The following is a 27,177-nucleotide window of genomic DNA, read 5'->3' on the forward strand; positions in this document are numbered from 1 at the left end:
GTGTCCTCTATCCCCAACTGAAAAATTCCTTTCATTCTTCCCATGGAAACTACTCTCAAAATATCTGATATTCATTAAAACTAATAGCAAAATTGAATTTCTCATTTGGAAAGCTTTCCAACGACATATAATATGTCTATATTTGGGTAAAAAATACCCCTCTAGCATTAATCTCTCGAATGCAGCCAAGCACAACTAGTCATTTAAATTTTTGAATTTTTAGTATAGCCAGAACTATATATTTAATTTTGATTTTACTTGATTTTCCTTATGCACTCCACCACCTGGCACCTCCTAGTTTGCTCGCAAATCCACCTGTTTGCCACCTCATCCGCCACTTCACCTTGCCTCTTCTTTGTCGTTGATCTGCAATGGGTAACTGGTGAGCATCTTCATCTTGCGGAATAGCGATAGTCATTGGATCTTCCTCGGACTTGCACACTCATTAACACACCTAAGCTTCTCTTCTCTAGTGGGCTCCACCATTTAGTCGCCATGTCGCGATGGTTAATTAGCGTGCAACTTCGCATTGTGGTATAGCGACGGTCGTTCGATCATCTCCAACTTGCTCAACCTTTAATTCACCATTTTGCTGCAAAATTTGGTTGCCTCAGGATGCGTGTGCACGCATGGGTTCCACTGGGTCACCAAGAAACCTCTTGTCAAAAGCCTTTAAGCTTTGACACTATGGATGTGTGTGGCATTGTATTTAAATACAAAAACTCTCCTCCCCACCACCAATGTGGGATAAAGGCTTCATGCCTGGCACTTGTATTTTCTTGAAAGTTTTCTGAGTCTTTCAACCGCCATTCCATCTGCAGGGAGGATTTGGCATATGCACCTGCCCATCACATTTGTTTTAAGTTTAATGATTTAGTCTTCTATGCCATCTGCACTTCACGCACAACAGGGGAGGATGCTAGCAAGGGGTGCAAACTGCATTTACACCTGCCAATTTCATTTGCTAAAGTTTCTCTGTTTGCTACCATGCACGTGGGAGGGCTTCTTCAACACATGCCATAAGCACTTGCTGGAGTTTTATGTCGATAACCACACACCAAGGGAGGAAAACGGTTTCAACCTACTATTTGCATTGGTTAAAATATTTTTAAATGCCTCCTTTGTCTGCAACCACGTGAAAGAGGGAGGATGCTAGTAGGGATCATGGGAATTGACTTTATACCTACCAATTTGCATTTGCATAAAACTCTCTTTCACCTTTCCATCGCGCAACATTGGGAGTTTAATGGCTTTCCCCTTGCAGATTGCATTTGTTGAAATCTTCAAAAACCCCACGCCACACTCAGGGAGGAAAGGATTTGGCTGTAAACATGCCAATCTGCATTTGATTTGGTATTTGTGCCTTTTGAATTGCAATAAAGATCCAAGGCCTTTTAGGGAGGCTTTCTTTCCCCACTTTAAAATATTTTGTTTCTTAATCACGAATGATATAACTAAAACTTCAACGTCTCCTCCAAAGTGGTAATATAAAATCATAGGCCAGGTCAGACCCCAAAAGTGGGTCCGGCTAAAAATAATTTCATTTTCATTCAACTGACCCTCAAAAATATTTCAGGCATATTGAACACGCCTCTGGAGTTTATTTGCACAATTTTCTGATCATTAAAACTCAACTTGCAACTTTCAGGCGCTTGTGTCACATTTTCGCATTTAAACCCAAAGATGTATTTTAAAAACTGGTCAAAACAACTTCCGGGACTTCACAAACTGATAGGCGTACTGTGTGATATACTGGCATTCACTTTTCCAAACCATTTCTCAAGACGAATCCTGGGTGAAGAAATATTATTGCACAAAGTTGATTAATTGGCTCTGTCAGCATTTCAACCTGATAAAATCAATGTGTAGGGACCACAAAATGCCTTTACTAAAAATATCAAATGATCTCCGTAGATCCCCAAACATGGGGAATAGATACCTTGAAGTACAGGGAAGACCATATAATTCTCAGTTCATCCAAAAGGCTGACTGGGTGCAAATGGTGAGCTCATGAAAATGGTAACTTAACAAAGGCAACAATGAAAGTGCAGAAAACTGAATAAAATGGCTCAAGAAATCATCTTGGAAAACCGATCAAATGGATTGGTGAGGGCTTCAAACTGGAAATATAACTTGTCTTTCATACCAGCAATAGCCTGATATGACATTCATCGGGGCAACTTTTACACATGTGCAAAGTGGTGCTCTGACTAGCTGTTAAAAAAGGGACTTATGCAAACAGTACAAACTGCAAATGGATTCATAGGGATTTGAAATTTGGCATGTGGACTCACCAATATGAATACAATTCAGGGGTATACTCCTTTTAACATGACAATCAACTAGTCATGAAATGCAAAGCCTCAAAGTAGGCCACTTGGTAAAATCCGAATTTGTATCTATGATGGACTTTCAGCTCACCCCTTGAAATGGGTACTTGATAAACTGATCCAAACTGAAATCTGAAAGTTGAAAAACACTTCATAGGCCAAATGAAAGGTGTAAGACACATTTCCCAAGCCTTACCCCTTGATAATCAACTGGCTCCATTTTACATGCCCCAAAATAAGCCTATCCGATTGATTCATTAGGTAATCATTTGAAAGTGCTAATGCAAAATTTTGAAATGGGCCTCTCAAAATACTCAAATTTTTATGATTCCCAACAGTAAGAACAACACTTACAACATTTATTATGTTGAAGGTTTGAAGTATAATCTTTTGAGTGTATGACAATTGGTAGATAAGGGATTTCAATTACAGTTCAAAGATGGAAAATACAAAATCATTAACAGATCTGGCTTGAAGATTGCAACCGGTACTCAGACAAAAGGTAACATATTTCATTTGAACTCCGATGAGAAGACATGTTTGATTACACAAATTGATGAGAGTGCATTATGGCATAAAAGGCTATGTCATGTGAATTTTGATTGCATTGTAAAGATCAGATCAACTAAGGTTGTTAGAGATATACCTAAGATTATGAATCCCTATAATCCAGTATGTAAAGAATGTCAAATGGGTAAATAGGTCAGAACCTCTTTTAGGAGTATACAAGATAAATCAAATGATGTTCTTGACCTTATTCATATTGATTTGTGTGACCTTGCTAGAGTTAAAAAATTTCATGGTGATAGATATTTCATGCTAATCATTGATGATCATTATAGAATGATGTGGGTTACTTTTTTGAGAGAAAAATTTGAAGCATTTGAAAAGTTTAAAATCTTTAAGACTAAAGTGGAAACTGAGATAGGATTGAAGATTAAATGTTTGAGATCAGATCATGGTGGATAATTCACATCTTGTGAGTTTAATAACTTTTGTGACAAGCATGGTATTAGAAGACAATTTTCTGCTCCCCGGACACCACAGTAGAATGGAGTTGTACAAAGGAAAAACAGAACTATCTTGGATGCTACTAGAATAATGATGATGGAAGCTAATCTACCTCATATCTATTGCAGAGAAGTAGTTAGTACAACGGTTTATACATTCAACAAAGTACATATCAAATGAGAAACCAATAAGACACCTTATGAATTAAGGTTTGGCAATACACCTACTATTAAGTATTTTAGAATTTTTGGTAGTAAACGTTATATCAAGAGAGATGATACTATTGGGAAATTTGATCCTAGAAGTGATGAAGGCATATTTCTTGGTTATTCTAATGAAAGCAAAGCATATAGATGTTATAACAAGAGATTGCAAAAAATAGTGGAGAGTGCTAATGACAAAATAGATGAGCTAAGAAAAAGTCAAATTAGAATTTATCAGAAGGAAGCGGCAGTGGAAATTATTATATCTAAACCGGTAGCACCTTTACCAGAATAGAGAGTTGAACCAGTTACTACGGCAACATCGGAAAATTATACAGTAACTGAAGAACAAGGAAGAAGAATAGAGAGTGAGAAGACTCCTAGGTATGTAAGATTGAATCATTCTGAAGATCAAATCATTGGGGATAAGAGCAATGGAGTGATGACAAGAAGAAGACTGGCAACTAGTGAGGTATGTTTAATTTCACAAGTTGAACCAATATCAGTAATTGAGGCATGTAAAGATTAATTTTGGTTAAAAGCTATGGAAGAAGAATTAGATCAGATTAAGAAAAATAACACATGGACTTTGGTTCCCCAGCCTAAAACTAAAAATGTTATTGGAACTAAATGGGTTTTTAGCAATAAATTGAATGAGGATGGTCAAGTTATAAGGAATAAGGCTAGATTGGTTTGTAAAGGATGTTCTCAGAAGGAAGGAATTGACTATGGAGAAAATTTTGCACCGGTAGCTAAGATTGAAGTTGTAAGATTATTTATTGCCTATGCTGCTTATAAAAACTACAAGGTTTATCCGATGGATGTTAAGTGTGCATTCTTGAATGGAGATCTTGATGAGAAATTTTATATTGAGCAACCTGATGGTTTTTCACTATCAGATGATACTGATATGGTTTGCAGGTTAAGGAAAACTTTATATCGATTGAAACAAGCACCTAGAGCTTGGTATGCAAGGTTGGATAAATATATTTTGAAGCTTGGTTTTACTAAGGGCAGTGATGACAGTAATTTATATTATAAAATCATTGATGATGATATACTGATTGTTCAAGTATTTGTTGATGACATTATTTTTGGAGGTGAAGATAAATTATGCATAGAATTTTCTAAGAACATGGAGAAAGAATTTGAGATGTCTATGATTGGTGAGATGAAATTTTTCTTAGGTTTGCATATTACTCAGACTAACAAAGGTATTTTTATCTATCAAACTAAATATGCTAAGGAATTGTTGAAGAAATTTGGTATGGGAGATTCTAAAAAGGTAAGTACACCTATGGTTACAAGTTATAAATTGACAAGGAAAGATGTTTCTGTACCGATAAATCCTACAAGATACAAATCTATGATTGGAGGTCTACTTTATTTGACTCAAACTAGGCCTAACATTATGAATGTTGTTTGTATTGTTTCAAGATTTCAGAGTGATCCTAGAGAAAATCATGAGATGGCGGTGAAAAGGAAGTTTAGATACTTGCAAGGTACATCAGAATATGGTTTGTGGTATCCTAAGGATGATAACTTTACTTTATGTGCATATACAGATGCTGATTGGGTTGGAGATGTTGATGACCAAAAAAGTACTTCCGGTGGAGCTTTCTTTCTTGGAAAGAAGTTGGTTTCATGGATCAGCAAGAAACGATCATGTACTTCTTTATCTACTGCTGAAGTTGAGTATGTTGTTGCTGCTACTAATTGTATACAAGGTCTATGGATGAAGCAAATGTTGAAGGATGTAAAGGTGGATTGTGATGCACTGATAGTTATTCACTGTGATAAATCTGTTGCTATTGATATATCAAAGAATCTAGTATTTCATTCTAAGACAAAGCACATAGCTATCAAGTATAACTTTTTGAGGGAGAAGGTGGAAGCAAATGAAGTTAAACTAGTTTATGTGAACACTAAAGAATAGATTGTAGATATTTTCACTAAACCTTTATCCAAGGAATCATTTGAGTACCTGAGAGATAGATTGGGGGTTTCTGCCCCTCTGGGAGAGACTTGATTGATGCGGTTTGGCATCAGTCTAGTATGCATTATCAGAGATACTATTCATTCCAGCACTCATGTGGGATGCTACTGCTCAGGGGGAGTAGTCAGCTTTGAGATTCAGAGGCTTATGTTTTTGCTTTGATATTTCTGTCAGATTTCTGGCATTGATGTCAAAGGGGGAGAGATAGTGATGTGAAAAATAAATTCTGAACTTTATAGAGATATTATTCAAAGGGGGAGAGATATTGATATTCAAAGATATATGCAGGATATTGTTGGTTCTCTTCCATAGGGGGAGACTTGTTTGGCATTTCTTGGTACTTAGATGTTTTTCACATTTAGTGTTGCCATCAATGCCAAAGGGTGATATTTTTGGCCATTTGGTGGAATTGATTATGTGTTGCATTGTTGTTTTGTCATTAATGTCAACACTAGTTGTTTGGATGCTTTATCGGCACCTTCTGGTCTTAGTAGGTTGATTAGTTTTTGGTTAGCTTGGATCCGGCATGATCCAGTTGACTCCGGTATAATATGGTGATGGAATTTACTTCTTCATCATGCTTATACTCATATTTGGTCAGTTAGTTTTGGTCTAGTGATTGGGTGCTATCCTGCTTGCTATGAAGATTTGTTTCTAGTTCTGGCAAGGGTTTCACCGATAGAGCTTTTGGTGGAGATTTCTAATGCATTGTATAATTGGTGTTGGTATAGCTTCTGATAGATTTTCTGGATGTTGTTGGTGATCATGTTTGAGACTTGGCGTTTGGAGATCATTGCTGAAGCATGTGGACCTATACATGGTCTCGGTTGATCTAGGTTATGGACTGGCATTAATGTAATGTGTGGATAGGACCTATTGTTGTATTTTTGGGATATCCTATGTGTTGGATATTATTTGTTTTGGTCTAAGGCCAACATGGTTTGTAATTATGTAATTGGTTTATTGTCTGGTGGCCAACCTGATTGTTTATGGTTGAGGGTTTGTATAAATAAGATGTAAGATCTCATTGTAGATCATAATGGTTATTGTAAGAGGTCATGGTCAAGGAATGTAATGTACGAATAATGTAATATCATTCAAGCAGAGGATTTGTTCGATCATTGGAGATCAAATTGGGTTTGTGTAAGAGGACTTAGTCCTCCGGTATTGAGCTTAACCGGAACTATACTCAAGCATAGGAGATGCTATCTTTTGGAGTTCAATACTTCTCCGGATTGTAGTCTGGAATTGTATGTAGTCAGTGAGGCTCCTTTTGTGATGAACAGTGTGCTCTAGGTTGTTGGTCTTCCTGCAAGTGCAGGCCCCTTCATTGCAATTCACATACTTACTACAGAAGTATTATCTGACTGTGGGTCTGCTTCCCAACATGGTTTTTCCCTTGACCGGGTTTTCCACGTACAAATCTTGGTGTTGTGTGGATGGCTTTTATTCTGTGATTATTGTTTATGCTTAATTGGATTAATTTCTATTCTGGTATTATTATTTTGGGTTTTTTTATTATTGTTTTAAACTGCTAATGCTTCCAGTAATCTATGACAACTGATTCACCCCCCCCCCTCTCAATCATCTTCCAGTTATCTGAACTGTCTAACAGTTTTATCACCATACTGCTCTTTAAAAAATCTCTCAATTCTTCCCAGGAAATAATACTTGCAGTTGGCAATCCTCTATACCAATCCCTTGCATCCTCTGTCAGAGATTCCATAAATAATTTCATAACAACATCCTCATGCTCCACCTCATAGCCATTCAACTTATCAGTGAATTTCCTTAGATGTTCCTCACCAGTTATAGTATTATTGCCTGCGAACTTACTAAATTTATCCCTTTAGTCATTTGGGATAACATTGGGATATCCTGGGATCCCATCAAAATGTAATTTCCTATTTCTAGGTCAATAGGTCTTCTTTGAAATTGCCCTACTGCAGCTCCTCCTGCAACATTTGTTGTGGTATTAGCTGCAATAGCATTTGTTCTAGTGCTAGCCCCTGTAGCAGTATTAAAATCTTTAGAAAAGTGGGGTTGACTACTATTTTGACTAGTCACTTGGCTTTTCTGCCCAATAACTGGAATTCCAGTGTTATGAGTATTCTGGACATTTTGGGCTGGAATACTCGTAATGACATTTGGTGGTTTTGTAGAAATTACACCAGAAATAGCCTGAGTTTTGGATGGGTCAGCAATGAATGAACCACTATTTAATGTTGACAACCTAAGGAAATCAATTTTCCTTTTCATCTCTGCATTTGAGGCTTCCATTTCAACTCTCTTCAACTCTTTTGCAAGAGTTTCATTTTATATTCTAGTTGTTTCTAGCTCAATGTCAATTTGGGATAACTTTCAACTTAGATCTGGGATAGTTGAAGATTTTTTATCATCTATCTTAACACCATATATCTTTTGTTTTCCTTTATCCAGATCTAATTTAGGAATCTGAATACTTGGCTGACTAAGATCTACTAACCTCTGGTTATCCATATTACTCTGTCTTTTCCTTTGTGATATTTTCAGATTTCTTATCTAAAATCTCTCTTAAAACAGAGCCCTCAACACTAGGCTTATCATTTTCCTGAGCCAAGTCTTTGAGTGTTGCTAATTGTCATATCAAACCATCTCTCTCTATCACAGCTCTAATAAATTCATATTCCTTTTCCTTTTCTCTTTTACTTCTCAAATCTATTTGTTCTTGGAGTTCTCTTCTCAATGTGTCTATGTCTCCAAAAACTTCTTCTCGATCTGGTAGAGTTATCTCAAATCCGAAAGTATCATCTAAATCAATCAAGTTCACATTATCTTGTTCTCTTATTGACTCATAACCATGAGAAAAATTTGTTGTGAGACCTAGAGGAGGAGGTACACCAATAGAATTTTCGCTCTAGTGACTTCTACTTCTACTCCAACCTCTTGTATTTTTTGAATACTGAACTTGAGTACATTCTTTTCTATGTGGTTATATTTCTTCTTGAATAGGTGTATCAAATAAGGAATTGAAAAATCCTAAACTATCTGATTCATAACTTTTAGAAGATGATGCATGAACCTTAGGAATAGGATTTAACTATGACTTACTTGCATTCTTGTACTTAGGCTTCCATGATGAGGGAGTGGCTCTTGTATTTGCATTTGTTCTTGTCCCTTGTCTCTGTGGAGCTCCAAGAAGCTCTTCCAACTTTTCTTCAGGATACAGCCTCATGTAACCTCTGGTGTCCTTCGCTTTACTCATAGTATCGGAATCCTTCAAAGATTTGTTAGAATTATTAAAAAATATACGCACTGACGTAGGAACCTCAGAGTCACCACCCAAAATTCTTTGGGATATCAAGTAATATACTGCTTGATAATCTTTAAAAGAAATTTGTCAACCCTATTCACAAATCAAAATATCTTTCTCACAAAAACGTAACACCCTTTTCACAGGAAAACATGAACCAAAAAAACAAAACCATGGGCTCAACCGTCAAATCATAGAGATACTATGAAAACCTCTACTATATTTTAAACAAAACCCTTCTAACCAGAGACTCTTTACAATTCATATCCCCAACGGAGTCACCATTTTTTGTTGGTTCCCAAAAATGGGTTTACACTGACACAAAGCAGAGACCAAGCTATTTTATTCTAAATATCTACGGTAAGTCAATTCCAACTGTTAATATTCTTTAGACTTTGACCAAAAATAACAAGGATAAAAGATCCTTCTGCACTTTAGGCACTGCAAAACCAGGAAGGGTGATCCCCATTCCAATTTGTGATTTCTACACCAACCTCACAAATTATATATAAAGACTCAACAGAAAGGGAGAATGCTCAGGAATGGCAAATTCCTCGGTGATCCTCAACCAGTTTGGACCATGAGATGATTAAAACACATGACAATTGTTGGCATTGTGTTTGTCATTGATGTCAACCAGTATGGGATAACTACCGGTATGAGAGATGTATGTGCAACACTTTCAAGGAGGTGTACAGGTTAAGATATCTTTGATATCACCTTGTGTTGCAGACCATCGGTAAGGTAAGGATGAATGATCACTAGGGTCACTGGTACACAAGTTAGCTCCTGACTTGTGTGGATGAGATGGTAAGGAAAGGATGTCAACTCTTAAATGATGTGTTGACATGGAGAAGTCAGACCAACCAAGTGAGTGGTTTTCAGCTTGCAAAGGTCATGACCAGTGTACAAGCAAGATGAGTAAGGTTTTGAGTAGTTGTTTGTGATGAAGAGGCATCATATTACCTGAATCACATTAACACTAGAGGAGAATAATAAATAGGTCATAGGTATGTTGTAAGGTTGTAGGACAGTAGGAATCCCACATGATGAAGATGTAGTCATCATAAGAAGTAATGACTGATAGTGAGTGTGCCCACACCGGATCTATCGATGAAACAAAGGAATGCCTTAAGTACATGAAATCAGGGTTATGCAATGACCAATAGAGAAGGAATGTTGAGATGCTGGTACAAATGAAGAGTGATGTGTTTGTCACTTTGAAAAATAGGTTATCATGTGGTCAAAGCTGATCAGGGAGAATGGCCGAATTGAAGATGAAGTTTGTTGAAGGTTGATTACAGAATGTCACCAAGAGTGTTTACTAGTATAAAAGTCCACTGGTAATATGGATAAGCTATAGATGTAGATGTCTTCCCACCTTAAGGGAATGTGCATGCTTGAGATAGACATTTTTGAAGACCGATTTAGGTGTTCCACTGATAGTTCAACAAGTGGCAGACATGAGATGTTAATCGGTAGAATGTGGAATACCGGCAGGGTTAGTAAATCAGCACGAAAGAGGAACCAGTAGAGAGTTTGGTCGGTGATCCTATTGGACCAACATGAAGAGCCAAGTTGGCAGTTGGTTGATGTGGATACCACATGGAGTAAAGGTGGCGGACCTGCATTCAGATGAAGAAGGAATGTACACCAACGAGGTTGTTGCAGGGTTGGTCGACATTAATGGTAGATCCCACAAATCACGAGACGTGTTGCAGAGCTATTGTAGAGGATTGTGGCTCAAGGTCTGAAGGAAAACTGAGAGACAACTAAGAGTGATTGGGAAATTGAGGCAGATGAAGGAAATAGAAAGACCGATCTTGGTGGTTGACCAAGAAATCAGCCGAAAAGGGAAAAAGCAAATCCCCAAAGATGGAAGGTGTGATCAAGAAGGTGCGTTAATGGTGGAGTTGTACAGTTGGCTATCTAGGAGATCAGATCGAGCAATATCTAATTGTATTTGGTTTGCCTTGAAGGTGATGAGGAAACCCTAACCACCTATAATTTGAATATGCTTTTGGTGGGAAAACTAGTCAATAATTATGAAGGTGAAAGACATAGTATCAGATGAGAGCAAAAGAAGACTGAGTCAGTGTAGCAGAGAAGGTATCTCACCAGTAGAGTAAGGTATATGAAATGGTTACAAAATACACTTGTGACAAGACAACTACTTTTGTAATTGAAGTTATCTTTGTGAACACTAAGTTGTAGCTTGGTGCAGGGTTTTTAGCTCCTTTGGGTTGTAGCCCATAAACAAGTTATGGGTTTGTGCTCCTTGGGTTGGTGCCCTAAATCATGAGTTGGTACTCCTTGGGTTGGTGCCCTAAATCAGGGGTTGGTGCTCCATGGGTTGGTGCCCTAAATTAGGGGTTGGTTCTCCTTGGGTTTGTGCCCAAAAACATTGTAAAAGAGTTTTCATTGTGAGGATGGATTGGAGCAATAGTCTACAGCAGCATTGCTCACTGAGGTTTTTCCCATCTTGGGTTTTCCTCATATATATTGGTGTTATGTGATGTACCTTGTGTGAGTGCATCTATGTTGATCTCCCCACTAACCGGTAAGTCTTCATTGTGTTAGATCTCATAATCGGTATACACATCTAGGTTGTTAAAGGGAAACGTTTGAGAACCACTGATTCACTCCCCCCCCCCCCCCCCCCGCTCAATGGTGCATTGTGTCTAACAACAACATACATGTAAATGAAAATATTCTGATATTCAACACGTTATAAAAAATAAGTAGTGATTGCGAACAGAAAATCAACACCAAGGAAGTTGCTTAGCTATGATCAATGCCTTATTCCATTGGGTACATGAATTCATACTGCATAAAATGCATTCCGATAGAATTTATCTAACAACATATAAACCTAAGATAATATTGCCTTGCAATACATCATATTTGCAACCCCAACCGAGAACTACTTATCAAAATCCCTGCAAATATCCCTACCACTCTACAATTCTACTCAAGCATTTAATTAGCCCCTTAGACCAAAACATGAATAGAAAATGCATACACCACAACAGTGCAATGAATAATAAAATCCTTGATAATATGCATTCAAAAACATGATAGAGAAATACACTAGAGAGAAATGGGTTTGAATTATATTTTCTATTGAATAATTCGGCTGTCTCTGTCGAGATACAATTCACACATAACTCCTTCAAGAACCTACAAAATTATAGGCATAAGACTCTTTCTGTTTTGCTCTGCAAAATGACCTTTTACAACTTTTTGTTTCACCTAAACTTTTCTATTGGAAATAGAAATTCGGAACATTCAAGGGACCAAAAATCTGAACCCTGTCTCATATCCCTGAATTCCCTTTTATAAAAAACAAGGGAGCAAACAAGCTTCGGGCCAAAGGGGACACCTGTCATCTCAAAATGATTACATACAACTATATTTCATTACACAAACATTCATCCTTAATTTCACTTATGCAAGATCAAAGTCCACGACTGCTTTCTTTAAGACTCATGATGAATTTTACCGCCATTTTTGTTTTACAGGTTCAAAAATATCTACCACTAAAAGACAAAAATAGTTATGTGAATTGTTTACATCCTTTATTCATCATTCAGATACATAATACTCCATGCATTGTATTCTTCATCAATTGGCCAATCAAAACTCATGACTTTATCAGCTTTTGCCCTATATGGAATATATTTAACGGCTACTTTGTTTGTCTCTCTTTCAAAAGTTTCAAAAAATGATCTTATGGCAATTATTTTATCCATGCTATCCTCCACCATATCCATGTTTATCCCTTCACATATCAGCTCTACCTGGGTACTGATGACTCTTTCTGCCTCTTCCTTCCAAGATTGTAAAGGCTTGACTGCCCCTTCTTCATCTTCAATATCTGGCAAAAGATTTTGTTTCAATTCATTGAAACTTTTCATCAATTCCCTTAACTTTCTTTCTATATTCTCCGACAAAATTTGGGCTTCCTACATTGATTTTACCAACAAATATGTTGGTTGGAGTACATGTGGTCTCTCGGCATGATACTTAGAGGCCATGGACATTATTCTGAGCTCGTTTCCTCTTTGCAATCATTTTGTAAACAGAGGAATTGCCACTTCTTTATCTTCATCAAATTTTTCAATAGCATTAAATAACAAAGAATATAAGGCATAGACACTATTGAGCCTACTATCAACTTTCTCATTCAAATGAGTTAGCACTGATCTAACTATATCCTTTTTCTGCCAGGTTGATTGATCTTCTGATTCTTTCAGCTTATTTTCTAATTCAACAATATTTTCTAAAAGTTGAGACTGATTTGGTTCAGTTGATCTTGTAGCTTCAGGATCATCATCATCATCATATGGCACCAATGACATCCCAGCGATACCAGCACTTGTATCAGGTTGAACTGTTTCTCCTCCCTGGACCATAGGTGATGACCTAGATGTTGATGGCTCGGATGGCCCTGTAAGTGCAAGAAAGGAAACCTTTATTTGTCCATATTCAAAGAGTTGCACTCTTGTTTGTAACTCCACACACCTTTTCTAAGATGCATTGTAATCATTAAAAAGATTATCAAAATTTCTTATCAGCTCCGCCTTTTCCAAAGCTTCTCTTTTTGCAGTCTCATCTGCCAACTTAGCAACATCAACATTTAACTTTGTAGCCTCTACACTTGATGTGTCAGATTCTCTTTTATAATAAGGCTTCCACTCAAATTGGGGTTCAAGTCACTGATGTTAGGCTTTCTAGGTCCTTCCTCTAGTGCCCATATTGCCAAGGTTGCATAATCATCCACAAAATCTGATCCTTTTAATGTCAATCTTGCTTCTTCTTCTTAATTGAAATGTTGAACTTTTGAACTCCTGATTGTATCAAAAACCACTACATCTTCTACATCCCATTCTAGTAAAATTAGGACTCCAGCCTGACTTATAATCTTCCTACCTTCGTCAACAGTGATTTCCTTAAATTCTTCCATCATCTCATTCTTTACTACTTCTTGGTTCTCTTGATCAGATCTATCTGGCCTCTGGGCCTTTTTCTCACTAATTCTTCCTTTGTACTCCTCAATCTTCATCTTCCATACTAGTTGCAAGAAGGCTGGGCTCCTCAAAAAAGTATCATCTTCAAGGAACTTATCACTCCTTTATTGCATCCTTAAAAGCTTTGCCCTAGATATCCAAAGGATTAAGATCCAACTCCAGATTAGGGGGTAAAGGAGGAACACCGAGTTGCATTTCTGCATTTGTTGCTATGAACATATCTTCCTCCACTTGTTCTTCATCCTGCCTTACAAGTTATGGCGAAGGACATTTGTCTAAGTCTTCAAGATCAATGATCTCGATTCCTTGAAAAGGCTTGATTTGTATTTTAGGGGAAGTGTTAGGCCCAATATGGAAAGCTAATGTACTAAGAGGGGAGGGGTGAATCAGTACTCCAAAACTTTTCTTCAATAATAACCTTACTGTTATGCATAAATAGAATAGTGCAGTAACATAAAATAAAGTTAAAATAAACAAATAACAATCATACATGATTCACTCCATAACACATATATTTTAGTCACGCAGAAACTCTTGGTTAGAGAGAAAAACTGCAGTGGGGATGGCACCCACAACTTCACCACTACAATAATAAAGAATGCTCGGTTAGAGCTACATTTAGCTATTTCTGATAGCTTACCCTGTTAGGAGTATCAAGATCAGTTAGATCTACCTTACTAAAGGATTTTACAACACTATATAAATGTTGCACCTGGTTAAAGGATTTACAATTTATAGACTTGGTTAGAGTCTTTTACCCTGTTAAAGGTTTCTCTTACAACTTCAAATATTACAATAGAATCATTACAAATATCTACAACTTTACATCTAAAATGCTATAGCAGATTCTATGTGCTCAAAATAAGATTACCTAGCTTGTAGCATACCTCGGTAACCCATAATGAAACTTGGTAAACCCTTTTGTTTACTCTGTTCTTTGACTGTTCACTGATAACCTTCTCGGTGACCTCTCTATGTCTCTGTAACAATCTTCCTTCATGCATACACACACATATCTCACATCTCTTGTTGTATATCTCTCTTTCTAACCCTAGAATCATGCTGTATAAATAGATCTCTTACAGCGGTGATTTAATTCATTGCTTCAATCTTACAAAAAGATTCTTCGAATGAATAACTAAACAAAATATTTCATTGGTTACATTGACCTTGTAATCATACATAATCTCCTAGTGCAATTTCCAATGCAAAAATGGTTAGATGTGCCTCAATCTTGTAACACATTTTCATGTGCATGTCCAGGTTCAATGTATCTGGTAAAACGTTTCACTCGGTGAATATCAACTCAGTGAGTTAACTTTACTGCTCAGTAGCCATGAAACATTACTCGGTAAACAGCTTGATGAATATTGCATTCTGTGACTGCTTTCTTTTGTAACCGACTAGACTGTTCATACCGACTTCTCTGTGTGTACCGACTGCATGATTCGGTAATACTAACCAACTAGAATATATAGTATGACTTTAGATATGAAACTAATGGAAATTTGATAAGTAGTAACAGGAAGGCTCTGCAGTCATTATCTTTTTACCCTTTCTCCTTACTAGCCTTCCACTGTCATTTCTACTCTCCTCTTCATCACTCTTTCTTCTCTTGCTCTTTTTTGAGAATATTCATGAGTAGGTCTCCTTCTTACCATGCCACCTAGTCTCTGGGACAAAGGAGGTTGTGAACTTGACCGTTGTCGGCCATGAACTTCTTCAAGTTTGGCTATCTTCTCCTTTAAAATAAACTTTAATTCATTGAAATTATTCATAACAAAGTCGACCTTGGCACAAAATGGGGTAAAATCATTCAATGGGTCATATTTTAGATCCATCTTTTGGATTGAAGCCCATAACTTTCTGAAGATTATCCACTTTTCTTTCCTCCATTCCTAAGTAACCCATAATGAAACTTGGTAAACCCTTCTGTTTACTCTGTTCTTCGACTGTTCACTGATAACCTTCTCGATGACCTCTTTGTGTCTCTGTAATAGTCTTCCTTCATGCATACACACACATATCTCACATCTCTTGTTGTATATCTCTCTTTCTAACCCTAGAATCATGTTGTATAAATAGATCTCTTACAGCGGTGATTTAATTCATTGCTTCAATCTTACAAAAAGATTCTTTGAATGAATAACTAAAAAAAATATTTCATTGGTTAGATTGACCTTGTAATCATACACAATCTCCTATTGCAATTTCCATTGCAAAAACGGTTAGATGTGCCTCGATCTTGTAACACGTTTTCATGTGCATGTCCAGGTTCAATGTATCTGGTAAAACGTTTCACTTGGTGAGTTAGCTTTACTGCTCAATAGCCATGAAACATTACTCGGTAAACAACTTGGTGAATACTGCGTTCTATGACTGCTTTCTTATGTAACCGACTAGACTGTTCATACCAACTTCTCTGTGTGTACCGACCGCATGATTCGATGATACTAACTGACTAGAATATATAGTATGACTTTGGATATGAAACTAATGGCAATTTGATAAGTAGTAACAATCTCCCCTTTTGACATTAGTTGAGATGTTTGACAAAAACTACTTTCAAAGTCATAACTCAAAAACTATATACTTGCAAAATGACTATACTTGACAATATATACAATAGTCAATAAAATAGTATATGCAAATATACTTCCCTTATCATTATTCTATACATAACTTTGAATTTTGCATGTTCGGTTCTGTTATGTACTTGTGTGCTCTGAATGCTCTGTATATTCTGCTCGGTATACTCCCCTTGTATACAATACTCAAAATTGGGTTGTTAAAACTGTATTACTCTCCAAATGTAGAATTACTCCCCCTTTGTTGGGTATTACTTTCCTCTATGTAGTATCATAATATTACTCCCCCTTTTTGACAAACATCAAAAACTTAATTTCCATCCAGAGGTGGTAATTGATCAAAAATAGACTTCTACTTGGTCCGGGCATCGGTGAGGGCGACTGAGAGTGAATCCTTTACACTTTCCATTAATGAATTTTGTGCTTGAATATCAGCTAAGAGTGATATTAAGCCATCAAGAGTGCTTCCCTCTTGTCTAGTAGATAAGCGTGTAGCTTGGTTGATCTGTTCCTGTACTGATGAGAGATGAGGAAGGAATAATGTCTGAAGGGTCATTATATCCATCCTAATTTTATGCTCTTCATTCCTCAGATCTAACTGTTGAGCCATGAGTTGTTGAAGCTTTGTATAAAAATTCTGAACTGAATTAGGCTAGGTAGTCAATCTTAGATGAGAGATCGGTGATCTCTTTCTCAATTGCATCAGTTTTAATTTTGATGTCTTTAATAAATAAGGAAAATGTACACAGTTTCTGAAATAAATAAAAAATATGCTTGAGTTAAGGGGACAACTCAGCAATGAATTTGACAAGTTTTACCTTGCCAACAGCAATTGATTTCTGTACTTCCTCTATCATTTTTGTTGTAATCTCTTTATCCTTGAGCTTGCTTAAGTACTCAGATGCATCAACTCCAGATGTTTCAATCTGATTGAGGAGTTCATCCAATAGAATATGGATGGCTGCATCGGCTGACACTGTTGCTGATGGTAGAATTTCTGTTAGTAGTGTCCTAACCTTCTAAAGTACTTTATTCTTTTGCTGTATGGCCAATTGCTTCTCTTGTTCGGCCTTTGCTTTGCATAGTTCATTGAATTTAGTGAGTGCTTTCCCTTTCAATTTGGAGATGTCTACATTGGGCAACACGATCGGTTTAGACAAGTCAAATTTAAAACCATTCTTTCTCACCTTCTTCTCTTTTCCTTTGGTCTGTGGCACTAAGACAAGTGCTTGTGAGGCTTGTTGACCCTCGGTAGGTTGCTTGGTAGATGCAACACTTTGGTCGGTTCCTGTAGCCATTCCAGTGTCTTTGGGTGGCTCGGTGCTAGAGGTCTCAGCTGTAACATTTGCAATGCTTGTTTGTGCTTGAGACGTCTGATCTTTGGTTGTATCACCTGCAGCTTCAGATTTGTTACTTGTATCTCCTGCAACTTCAGATTTGTTACCTTCGATGCCTTGCTCTATGTCCTTGGGAGCTTCGGTTGAGACTGGTGGCTTCACCGATGGATAAGGCTAAACTTGTTCTAAGACAAATTCACTAGAGACAAGTTTTGCATAGGTAGTGCCTTCAATCATTTCCTACTCTGGTTCTACTTCATCCATTACATCTTCATCAATTTGTATAGTGTCAACCAGGTCTGGACCTTGCTCGGTGACATTTGGATCTTGCTCGGTGACATCAACAATTTCAATTTGAGATTGTTCACCGACATCCTTTTGTTTGAAGATCTCCTGCCACTTGGCTTTTGTCTCATTCTCCACATCAATGTATAGACCATTCATCAATTTTAAGGCTCTCTGTTTCACAAGAAATTTAGAATTGTATGTGGTCAAATGCTCCTTGATTTCTGCTACGGACATGTCAGGAAATAGATGGACTAGACTTCTTTCTCTTATTTGTCTCTCTGAATCCATTGCATATTTCCATCTGTTCTCAATATGTGAGTATAGTTCACTCGGAAGTGAGTTTGCTAGTTCTAATGGTGCTAACCGAAACTTCAGAAGTGTACAGATGACAGCTTCTTCAATCTGTTGCTTCTCATCATTATTCCTAGTCTCATACTTAACATATTTGAATCCTGCAAATCAACTGTATTCTTTAAGATTGGCACAAAAGTTTTCAACACTGTGAATATTTACCTTTTTGCTTTTCACAATCTGGAATTTGTTTGCATCATTAGACTCTATATCACTAGACTCTTTTGGCAAAATGAGTCTCCGAGTAGATTTCTTATAGGTCTTGGTTACCTTTGGTGCAGTAACACTCTTTTGTTTCTTACTCGGTGATGTAGCTGATGCTCTGGTGTTGGGTCTCTTTGTTGGTGGAGTCGGTAGGGCCTTTGTGATGTCCTATTTCTTTCTTTTCAGAACTTTACCCTTTGGCAACTCTGTGCTCAATGTTATTGTAGCCTCTTGAGCTTTTGATTCCTCTTTGGTAATGGCAAGATTGCCTTTGACAGGTGTACAGGAGGATTCTTCTCCGAATTTCTTAGATAAAACCTTTATCATCTTTGTAGCTTTTCTTGTAGCCTTAGGTACTACAATGCTCATTTTTACTTTCTCCTTCACCTCTTCTTAGGTTCCATACCTTAGTTCAGTTGCATCCCTTGGCAGTGATAAATAGGCATCAATTTGTTGTTGTGTAATACCATAATCAATCTCATAACCCATTGGTTGCAACGATTGAGTCCTCAGTTCAACAGCATTTACATAACAATAATCAGTGTCGACTTCAAAACATATATTGTCCTTGTATTTTTCTACCAGCTGTGGTGGAATCTTGTACCTGTTGTGCATTTTCTCTTGGAATTTGTTGAAGTAATCAGCCATGATATCATTAAATTTATCTCCTAACTTCTTGATGTAGTCATTGATCTGATGGGTGATAGGTCGGTGTATCTCCCATACTACTTTACCGACTAAGGGAAAGAACTTCTAAAAATAGAAATACATACATACAAGTAGTGAACCGAACTTTAGTGTATTCGCCGAGTTATTCTTCTTTAGCTTCCTTATTGTGTTCAGGTTCTCAAACAAGTTCTTCAGTAGTACTTCACATAAGTCTACTTACATTCCCTTCTTAACTATTTTGTAGGCCAAGTCAATTGCAGCACATGGTACACTATTTTCCCTTGCAGATTGGAAGAAACAGTAACCAATAACTCTAATTGCAAACTTTAGTTCCGTATCAGTGACATTATTCAATTTCAGTCCTCGGTAATCAGATTCTACTCCAGTTAGACTGATTAGCTCTTTCTGTGATATCATTTGCATGAGCATGATCGTAGATGGGATACCCGGTGATCAGGTGAATGACTTCCTTAGTGATCTTGAACAGTTGCTCTTGTAGCCACATGAAATCATCATGTACTCTACTCAATACAAACTTAACCCACTGGGGTTTGAACACACGGGGATAGACTAGGGCTTCAGTTAAAACCTTGATTTTGATATGCTCAAATTTGCTATCCAGTTTGCCATCAGTGCAAAGTTCATCATATGTGTCGCTAATCTCTACATGACTGAGTTCCTCAACACAGCATTTGGTAAAGAATCTAACATCTTCCACTAACAAGGCTCGATCTGGAATGAGTGAAAATGCAGTTTAATCATCTGGTTCTAAGGCAACTTTGGGAGTTAGAGAATATTTCAGTGAGGGCTTCTCCACATTTTGGACAACTACAGGATCTTGGATCTTGGGCGCCATGGTAGGTTTCGAGTAAGATTTGACAAATTATCCTTAGGGTTTACAAATGACTGACGCTTCACACTCGGTAGACAATAGCAATTTGACTAGATCGGAAACCAACTAAACAGTGCGAATAGATTGATGTAAATACCTTGAAATTCACTCTGAATGAAGTTTGATCGCCTGAACCGCTCTACTCTACTTCTCGAAAACTTGGGTGAATGAAAATGACCGTGAAAACACTTTTAAGTACTCAAAAATACCTTATCGGGCTCCGTGCAAGTTAGGTCAAGACATTAAATGCACTCGGTTCACCTTTTACCAATTTACATCTTTTTTTGTTTTAACCGAGTACCCAACTTTTCTTAATTAACTGGCTTGACAGGTTTCTTGTATACATCGACTTGATAGGTTTCCTGTATAGTATATAAACTGACTAATTGCATCTTAACTATGCAGATTTTGAATTTTGTACATAATAGAATAGGAACTGTTATGATTTAACCTTTAGAGAATGCAGTCCCTTCATACCTTTTCTTGACTAATTTGAAATAGGTGCACCTAACTCGGTAGGTAAGGTGCTTTCTTCATCAGACATAATTTCTTTCTTTTTCCATATCATCTTGAATTTTTCTTTTATCTCTTCAGTGTCTCTTCTAGGTTGATCTCTGCAATCTCCAGCTAAATGTCCAGCTTTGTGACAATGAAAACATGCCATACTAGGATTTCTCCATGATCTCCGGTTGTTCATTCCAAATCTTATAAAATAGTTGGCACTTATATGTCCATATCTTCCACAACATTCGCACCATATCCTTGTATTGTAATCCCATGGTACTGCTGCATATTGTCGGTAAGGATTTGTGTGAGTTTGGTAACCTCTAGTGTTTTCTTGGTGTGGATACTTCATGTAGTTCTTTTTCTTAAACCAACACTTCTCGGTACTATGTCCATATCTATTGCAGTTTTTACAAAACCCTTTGAATTTTGCCTTCTGATAGTTGTTAACAGACTTTGTCCTACATTGATTAGGTGTGTAACCATATTTATTGCAATAATAACAATATCCATTGGACTTAGAGATATTCGATTTCTTACCTTTTCTGATCTGGCATATGTTGGTAGTATGACCTTGATTTCCATAGTAGTAGCAAATAGGCTTCTTCCTTTTGATGTTATTCCTGTTTCCAACTTGTTTTGATGATTCTCCTCTCTCGGTAGTATGAATTCCTTTCTCAGTTGATTCTTTTCCTTCATAACCAAGTCCTCCATCTTTGTAGGGTCTTCTTGTATTCAGTTGCTCATCCAACATCTTTGATGCTTCATAACTTTTCTCCAATGTTTCTTTGGATTTATTCTATGTTTCAAGTTCATCAGTCAACCTTGATACTTCAAGTTTCAATGATTGATTTTCATCATTCTTCAGAATTGCTTCATGATGTGCATAACCTAGTTGATCTGTCATATTTTGTTGAATACCAGTTAACCTTATGATTTCATCATCCTTATCAGATACTAAAACTTCAAGTTGTTGTTTCTCTCTTTGTAGATCTCTTGCTTTATCCTCAGCTATCCTTAATGCATCTAGATTTTCAGTCATCTGTGTACTGAAATGTCCATGTTCTCTTTTCATTGCTTTTAGTTGATCAACCAATGCTTTGTTCTTTTCTTTCAACATTCCAATCATTTCTTCAGTCTCTTCAGATATACTATTCTCAGATGATGTCTTGATTTGTTCCACTAACTCTTGAGAATCCTGCAAGTCATCAGATAATCTTCTCCTTACTTTCAGAGATTTTTGCATTTGCCTCTGCATGTCTGCAATCACTTGATTTTCATTATCCAACTCTTTTTGAAGATGCACAATCCTTTGAGATTGTTTGTAGCCTTCCATTGCTAAGATCTTTCTCTTTAGGTAGTTAAACCCTTTTCCAAGATTCAAGCTCTGATACCAATTGTTAGGCCCAATATGGAAAGCTAATGTACTGAGAGGGGAGGGGTGAATCAGTACTCCAAAACTTTTCTTCAATAATAACCTTACAGTTATGCATAAATAGAATAGTGCAATAACATAAAATAAAGTTAAAATAAACAAATAACAATCATACATGATTCACTCCATAACACATATATTTTAGTCACGCAGAAACTCTTGGTTAGAGAGAAAAACTGCAGTGGGGATGGCACCCACAACTTCACCACTACAATAATAAAGAATGCTCGGTTAGAGCTACATTTAGCTATTTCTGATAGCTTACCCTGTTAGGAGTATCAAGATCAGTTAGATCTACCTTACTAAAGGATTTTACAACACTATATAAATGTTGCACCTGGTTAAAGGATTTACAATTTATAGACTTGGTTAGAGTCTTTTACCCTGTTAAAGGTTTCTCTTACAACTTCAAATATTACAATAGAATCATTACAAATATCTACAACTTTACATCTAAAATGCTATAGCAGATTCTATGTGCTCAAAATAAGATTACCTAGCTTGTAGCATACCTCGGTAACCCATAATGAAACTTGGTAAACCCTTTTGTTTACTCTGTTCTTTGACTGTTCACTGATAACCTTCTCGGTGACCTCTCTATGTCTCTGTAACAGTCTTCCTTCATGCATACACACACATATCTCACATCTCTTGTTGTATATCTCTCTTTCTAACCCTAGAATCATGCTGTATAAATAGATCTCTTACAGCGGTGATTTAATTCATTGCTTCAATCTTACAAAAAGATTCTTTGAATGAATAACTAAACAAAATATTTCATTGGTTACATTGACCTTGTAATCATACATAATCTCCTAGTGCAATTTCCAATGCAAAAACGGTTAGATGTGCCTCGATCTTGTAACACGTTTTCATGTGCATGTCCAGGTTCAATGTATCTGGTAAAATGTTTCACTCGGTGAATATCAACTCAGTGAGTTAACTTGACTACTCAGTAGCCATGAAACATTACTCGGTAAACAGCTCGATGAATATTGCATTCTGTGACTGCTTTCTTTTGTAACCGACTAGACTGTTCATACCGACTTCTCTGTATGTACCGACTGCATGATTTGGTAATACTAACCGACTAGAATATATAGTATGACTTTAGATATGAAACTAATGGCAATTTGATAAGTAGTAACAGGAAGGCTCTGCAGTCATTATCTTATTACCCTTTCTCCTTACTAACCTTCCACTGTCATTTCTACTCTCCTCTTCATCACTCTTTCTTCTCTTACTCTTTTCTGAGAATATTCATGAGTAGGTCTCCTTCCTACCATGCCACCTGGTCTCTGGGACAAAGGAGGTTGTGAACTTGACCGTTGTCGACCATGAACTTCTTCAAGTTTGGCTATCTTCTCCTTTAAAATAAACTTTAATTCATTGAAATTATTCATAACAAAGTCGACCTTGGCACAAAATGGGGTAAAATCATTCAATGGGTCATATTTTAGATCCATCTTTTGGATTGAAGCCCATAAATTTCTGAAGATTATCCACTTTTCTTTCCTCCATTCCTAAGTCATGAAATCAAATTCATTTCTGATTATATCCTCAAGAAAGTTATGCTTATGAGGCAACAGATTTCCTTTTATTCTTGTTTTGAAAGTATTGTATAACCCCTCAGGATCACTGTGTCTAGCTATAGTCACCCCCAAATGATATGGAGCAAAGAATTTATCAAAATGTTCATATCCTCCCTTCAAAATTACAAAATAAGGGATGATAGTGTAATCTGGGAAAATTGTTTCTTTACCCCTTCCTTTTAAATCCTTGTCATGAATGCATCCTATTTGCCACATTACCTCAGCAAAACCCATTCTCATAGGAATGTTGAAAGGTAGTACATAAGGTTGTCTGGAGAAACCATAGATTCTGATAACACTACTTACAGGATAGGGGATAAAATCCCCCAATTGTGCTCAATCCTAACAAGTGGCAACCTCTCTCTGGGTCTTACAAAATCATGTAATTCTTCGGAAATTATTGGCGGGTTTATTGTCAACCTTTGCCTCAACTTAGAAGAAAAATTGTTATCAAATCTTACAAAGTTGGCCTCATGTCTATCCCAAGATGTATCCGTGCTCCAAAGCTGCACTGGAATCTCCTGGTTATCAATTGTCCTTTTGAGGTTCATGGTACCCTCAAAGTAATCTACATTCCTAAACAGGAACATATACATGAGTAAGGAATACCAAAAGAATTTAGCACTAGCCACTTCATTCTTAATATAATGTAACCCCTCATGAATCTTTTCTTCAAGGTAAGGGGCAAAGTCAAAAACCACTATATAATCTGGATGCTAAATTTGCATGGCCATGTACATAAAATCAGGTGGCATTAATGTAATTGGATTAAAACCCAATATCTGACACGGAGAGAAAAATGTAGCCTGAAAGTAGGGAGCAAAAGCACCAATTGGGAATGGCTCCTCTAAGCTAGGGCTGATATGGTATGTTGTACTCCCTCCTCTAGCCAAATGCATTGGAAGGAAATTATTTCTAATGAATTCCCTCATCTTATAGTACTCTATTTTTTTCTCATTCAAATCTACCTGCACCAAGCTTGCAGATGGTTCATACAGGTCAAAAACCTCCTGGAATTCTTCCCTTCTGATATTCAACAAAATCTCTCCTTCATTTCCCCTAATAACCCTCGAGACAGGGTCATATCTGTTTGCAATAGCTTTGAGTAGGTCAACGTCCATAAAGACACCCAACACTACTAACTTACCCAAATCATACTGTCAAGGACTGGATAATGGGGAATGCAAGTTCCTCTATCCATACCACAGTTTGAACATTTCTAGTCCAGTCATTGGTACACTAACATCCGCCAAGCAGAATACTTTATCCGTTAACCCTTCCCCTAGGGTTTTTCCACTCACAAATCTCTGCCCCTATTGTCTATTATTTGTCGAGGGCTTCAATTGGTCCAAGAAATCATCATAGAGATTTCTTTTCATGTAATCAATTTGTCCTAAATGTTTTCATGAGGGAGCCATCTTTTGAACTAGGATTTTCTACTATAACTTCAAATTGAGGAAGAAAAGACTAGGGCTAACACAAGAGTTAAATTACAACAGTAATTTAAACAAATTTCACTATTCTCTATTTAGCTTTTAACCCTAGAACAATTAAAATTCTTTTCTTACAATTTCATGCACAATTTATAACATCAATTTGTTTCAAGAACAGATGAAGGAGATCAAGAAAACCTATTGTTTTGATTACACCAGAGAGATAGCAATTCTATGTTGCAAGGAATCGTTTCAACCTTCTTCAGCAACAGGAATATCTTCTGGATTGCTATGAAATCCTTTACGAATGAAGAACAACTTTTAAAAGTGCTTTTATTACTGCCTGGAATGAAATGCAAATGTCTCATCCACCATTACTACTTGCGTGAGTGAAACAACGGCTCTTAACTTGCATTTGAAAAGTTTAAAACCTAACCGTCAATCATCCTCCAAGTTGGAAAATCTTACAGATCAAACCATTCAATCTGACAGTTATTATCCAATGTGGCAAGCGGGTTTATCCTTGGCATGATGTGGCACATCCAACTCATCACATATTTCACCACCTTTAGAGACCCCACCATCGGCTTTCCCTAGCTCGCCTTGGACATGTGGCATCATCTCGTGATACCGCAGTCCATAATTTTCTTGCATCTTTTGATCGTAGGACCACGGAAACCATCAGATCTTCTCTATGCTTACCTTCTATCTGCATCAGTCACTTAACAAAGGCCGCTAACTCTCGATCATTTCTCAGACTGCAATTAAAACATTACCGCTTGATATAAGCACATGCAGAAATATTCATTTCTAGTAACTCAGGTTTTAACCACTGGGAACCGATAACATCAAACATTTGAAAATTCAAACCGCCAGCTCACCTTTATCCATCAAGCATACGTGGCATCATCTCGTGATGTTGCATTCTTTATCATCCTTTCACTTTCGACCACAGGGAAGTGCGGACCGTCAGATCTGTCTTTTCTTTATCAACTGGCCAAAATATTTAGGAATTTTTGACTTTGGAAAATTATGGGCACGGGCACAAATATTAAAAGGAGACCGACTATAGGGAAAATTTTATGCAACTTAGGAAAATCATTTCATAGACTGGTCTAATGCAACTTAACACTTAGGAAATAAAATGGCCCTGCCAACGGAATACAACCCTCGGCCTTAAGTGGGAAAAGGTAACGACAAAACATAAAAGGCCCAAAGATTTTCTTTTATACCAAGACTTATCAAGAAATCACAACCCCCTAAAAACCTAAACCTTGAAACCCTGATAGAGAGCAATAAAACCAGAATGACCAAAATTTTGCAAGACATAATTTTAGGTCCTAACAGTGTGCACAGATTTCAGAGATCTCAATAAAGTGTGTCCCAAGGATGCTTTTCCTTTACCAAACATAGACATCATTGTGGACTTGACAGCTAGACACGCCATGTTTTCTCTTATGGATGGTTTCTGAGGTTATAATCAAATGAAAATAGAACCAAAATATTAAGAGAAGACATCCTTCACATGCCCGTGGGGTACTTTTTGCTAGAATGTAATTCCTTTTGGGCTAAAAAATGTAGATGCTACATACCAAAGGGTGATGACCATAATTTTTCATGATATGATGCATACCTTCATGCAAGATTATGTTGATGATCTATTGGCTAAATCATATACTAGAGAAGCACACCTATAAATCTTGGGTAAAATCTTTGATTACTTAAGAAATATAAGCTAAGATTGAATCCAAAGAAAACGTACATTTGGTGTCACTTCTGGAAAACTTCTAGGGTATTTTGTTTTAGCTCGAGGCATAGAAGTAGATCCTGCTAAAGTAAAAGCGATCATGGAAATGGAATCACCCAAAAATATCAGTCAGTTGCGCTTGCTTCAAGAAAGACTCCAATCCATCAGAAGGTTCATTGCTCAACTAGCTAATAGGTGTCATCCCTTTACTCACGTGTTGCATAAAAATGTTCCATTTAGATGGGATGACAAATGTGAAGAAGCCTTCAACAAAA

The sequence above is a fragment of the Cryptomeria japonica genome, chromosome 3 (genome assembly GCF_030272615.1).
Source record: "Cryptomeria japonica chromosome 3, Sugi_1.0, whole genome shotgun sequence".
In the NCBI taxonomy this organism is placed as follows: Eukaryota; Viridiplantae; Streptophyta; class Pinopsida; order Cupressales; family Cupressaceae; genus Cryptomeria; species Cryptomeria japonica.